The sequence below is a fragment of the Trichechus manatus genome, unplaced genomic scaffold, assembly GCF_000243295.1.
Source record: "Trichechus manatus latirostris isolate Lorelei unplaced genomic scaffold, TriManLat1.0 scaffold00223, whole genome shotgun sequence".
In the NCBI taxonomy this organism is placed as follows: Eukaryota; Metazoa; Chordata; class Mammalia; order Sirenia; family Trichechidae; genus Trichechus; species Trichechus manatus.
The window spans coordinates 3,301,592-3,305,264 of NW_004444159.1; the positions used below are offsets into that span (position 1 = coordinate 3,301,592).

At 52.3% G+C, this 3,673-nt stretch overlaps 1 long non-coding RNA gene across 1 annotated transcript; it reads left to right on the forward strand.

Annotated features, from left to right (window-relative positions):
* Positions 1-1,944: 1,944 nt before the first annotated feature.
* Positions 1,945-3,431, forward strand: LOC111822880 (uncharacterized). The gene is made up of 3 exons (XR_002825969.1): positions 1,945-2,006; positions 2,904-3,059; positions 3,322-3,431. It is a non-coding gene; the product is annotated as an uncharacterized LOC111822880 (long non-coding RNA).
* The last annotated feature ends 242 nt before the right edge of the window (positions 3,432-3,673 follow it).

The window sequence follows — 3,673 nt, forward strand, 5'->3', positions numbered from 1 at the left end:
CACCTTTATCCAGCCAAGCTGCACTGACCTTATGTTAACCTTGACAGGTACTGCCTCACCCCTGCCCCTTAGCATAGAATCTGGGCAGGGCAGATACCTCCCTCTTATCTGTATTCTGCTGTCCTCTGTTCCCCACCTACCCTAAGAGGAAGAGGTCAGATATATCCCTTCTAGGGTTGCATGGTGTGCATCTCTCCCCATCAACCTAGCATCACCCTCAGGGTCTTCTGTGGCTCCTTGCTTTCTGAAATGGTCTTTCTTGCGTCTAAGAAGCTTCTGGCGAGATGAAAAATAGGCTCCAGTCTGCAGGACACTGAGGCTGCCTATGCAGGCAGCCACTTGTTAACCAGCGTTTGGTCAGGATGTACTGGCTTCAGCCTCACCAGGTGCATCACAGCCCACAAAAATGTGCAGAGAAACTCCCTCCCCCACTAGTATCCTGAACTGAAACTAGCTGGGTGCTTCCCCAAACGGTCATGAACTGAAACCATCCAGTACCTCAGGCAACTGAGCCGTCTTCTCCACCTTTAGGCCCCCAGCCTCTGCGGAGAGCAGCCTGGTCCACTGTGTGTTGCAGCTCCTGCCTTTGCCTGGACGGCCAAGTCACAACAGAGGCATTCCCTCACTCCAGGACACAGGTGGTGTGTGCTGGCCCAGGAAAGGATTTGAAGGTGGCTGGGGTTTGCCTCACCAGAGACCAGGAGAGAGTGGGTAAGGGGCTTGCTTACATGTGAGCAGGAAGTGTCTTTGGCTTTTCCTTTGCCCCTTTTTTCAGCTGCAGCTTTAAATGCTGGATCACAGCAGTGCTGCAGGCAGATCCTTTTCTGGAGGGCAGCCTGGACCATGTGAAGAGAAGGCTCTTTGGAGTCTTGTGTTCAAATCCCGGCTCGCCCAAATACCGTGCAAACTTGACAGGTGATAGCCTTTCTGAGCTCTGGTTTTCAATTCTGTAAAAAGAGGATATAATATATGCCTGATTGGGTTATAGGCAGGATGGAACAAAAGCATGCTTGAGAAGCACCTGGCGCGTCCAGAGTAAACAGTGGATTCTTTCTGTCCCCCACCCCCATCAGTTCCTAGAGGGCAGGCAGCTTGCCTGCGCCTCCCATAGGAGGATCAGGCCTTAACCAGCCTCGATGAAATATTTAACACCAGAAATAAGAGCACAGTGCTTCCCCTGCCAGAGGAACAAAGTGGTCCCCCACCGGGCAGGGCTGCGGGGCTTAGGGTGCCACCACAGCAGTTTGCAGGCTGCCCTTTTGTATGGCTGCTTTGGGGTCACAGGCCAGCTGGGCCTGCCACTGTCTCCCAGTGACCACTGCCCGACCTTCTCCAGATCCTCCGCTCCTGGTGTGACAGGCAGTCCACCGCCGCGAGCCACCCCGGGCCACCCGGTTTCCAGGGTGTCCTTTCGAGCTTTACAAACGCTGTCTCTAGGCAGGCCCCTCCCTGCGGCTGCTCCCAGAACTGACGCCTTAATTAAAACTCTCCCTACATCCTAATTCCACTTACCGTCCTCTTCCGCCCACTTCTTTACAGTCGCACAAGCCTTTTTTTTTTTAATTTTTCATTTTTATTAAAGAGTGATGTCCCTTCACCTTTATTTGAACAGAGAACAAGTCTGTGGCCAAATATTAAGCGGGCTCCCCAGATGTGCCGGTAAGGGGGTGACTGTCACTGGCTGGCTAGCCACGTGCTGGTGTCCTCTTTAATCCAGAGACAGCAGGGTGCCATATCCAAGGGCACAGGGGCCTCGGAGTAAACACAACCCATCATGTGAGGAGAGCAGCACCCACGCACGGGAACACTGCTGAGGTGGGGCAGAGAGGAGACCCTGAGCCATCCAGGAACAGAATCACAGGTGCTGGCAAGTGGGCTTAGTGCCGGTGGTGGGTGGAGAGGGGCTGGCTGCGCAGAGGAAGTGGTTCTCAGAAGGAGCCATCTCTGCCGAGGGGAGTGAGTAAGGCCATTCCCAGCCTGCGTGTGTCTCCAGAGAAGCATATTAGGTGAGAGGTGGATGATTAGGCTGAGGGCCGGCAGGAGAGTGGGAGTGGGGGTGGGTGAGGAGTGAGGCTCCGAAGGGCCTCCAGTTCCCAGAACGCCTGCTCACAGCCATGCCCTCATCCTTTCACCGTGTGGTCTGGAAGATGTGTCTCGTCACATGGGTAAACTGAGGCAGGAGCAGCTGCAGGTCCACAGAGGTGGGGAAAGAAGCTGAGTGTTGTAACTGTCCTGTTAGTCATTCACTCACACCCAGATTAAACTCTCTTCAACCCGGCTGTCCCCTAGCTTTAAAAGAAAAGGTTCTGGTTAGGGGTGGCAGCAGTGTGGCGGTGCCCTCCCTAGCTCCCTCCCTGACCCTTTGCTTTTCCTCCTTCTCGGTCGTGGTCTTATCTCCCGGCGCCTTTGCTCCTCCGCCCCGTCCTTTCTATTACGCCGCACACCCGGAAAACTGTAACCACACACACAAGCGCCTTTGTCAAGTTTGTCTCCTTTTCTTTCTTTTTCTCCTTGCTTCTCCTCACCACAGGTGCTGGGCTGTCCTGCAGAGCAAGATTAGAGGCATCAAACCGTCTCCTTCCCTTTGCCCTCCCCTCCCCCCGCAGAGAATCAGGAAACTCCCACATGTCGTAAGGAGCAAGCCCAGCTGTCCAAACCACAGAGCTGGATGGACTGTAACAGCGCTTTCTGATGGCCTGGGCTGGGACCTCGGCTGGGATGGAGGGCCCTCCACAGGCCAGAGCGGGCCATGTGCACCCAGCCTGAGCCTGGGGGCATGGTGCTGGGGCTCCGGAAGGGAAGTGGTGCCTCCTTCGCTTCAGTGTCTTTTTTCCACTTTGTTAGTTGGTTCCTGAGGCTTGACAGTGCTGTAACATTTGCATTTTTCAATTCTGTTTTTGAAGTTGAAAATACAACAAACAAAAATCATTGTCCAGTGAACTTACCAATCACAGAGCAGCACACTGTATGGATCAGGGGTCTGGGCCCAAGTCCTGACTGAGTGACCTTGGGCAAGTCACCTTGTGCCTCTGGGCCTCAGTTTCCTCACCTGTAAAAAGGTGAGTGTGGATGATTTTCTCCCAGGTGCTCCAGTTTTTAATATTATGATGCCCAGAGTCCCAGAAAACATTATTGTCAGCCAAAAAAGTGTTCATGAAGCAAGTCACAAAAGTGAAACTACTCTGATTTTTGTAAAAGCAAGTGTTTTATTCTCAAAGGTGATTTGGAAAATGCAGGGGTGTCCCAAAGAGGGTGAATTGTTTACTTGTGACATAAAAGGGGATGGGGCTGGTGTGCTTAAGCTAGGGATTTGTGTTTCAGAATTGGAAATGCTTTTCACCTTTGAGCACTGGAAAGAGTTAGTCACATTTACTCAAGGAAGCTGAGACGAGATTCTTTGTGCTACTCAACATGGTTTTTCACAAAGTTCTGGGCCAAGCACTGTGGTGAGTGTGTGTGTGTGTGTGTGTGTGTGTATGAAAGAGAGAGAGAAGGAGAGAGGGAGAGGGAGAGAGAGAATGAGAATGTATGTGAGTAAGAGTGGCGGGAACAAAGATGATTAGATACAGTCATTGACCTCAAGGGCTTACTGTCCAATGGGGGCGCCTAACATGCTAACAAATGACGTTATCACAGGGTGGAATGGGACCATAAACAAAGGATTCTGGGGAGA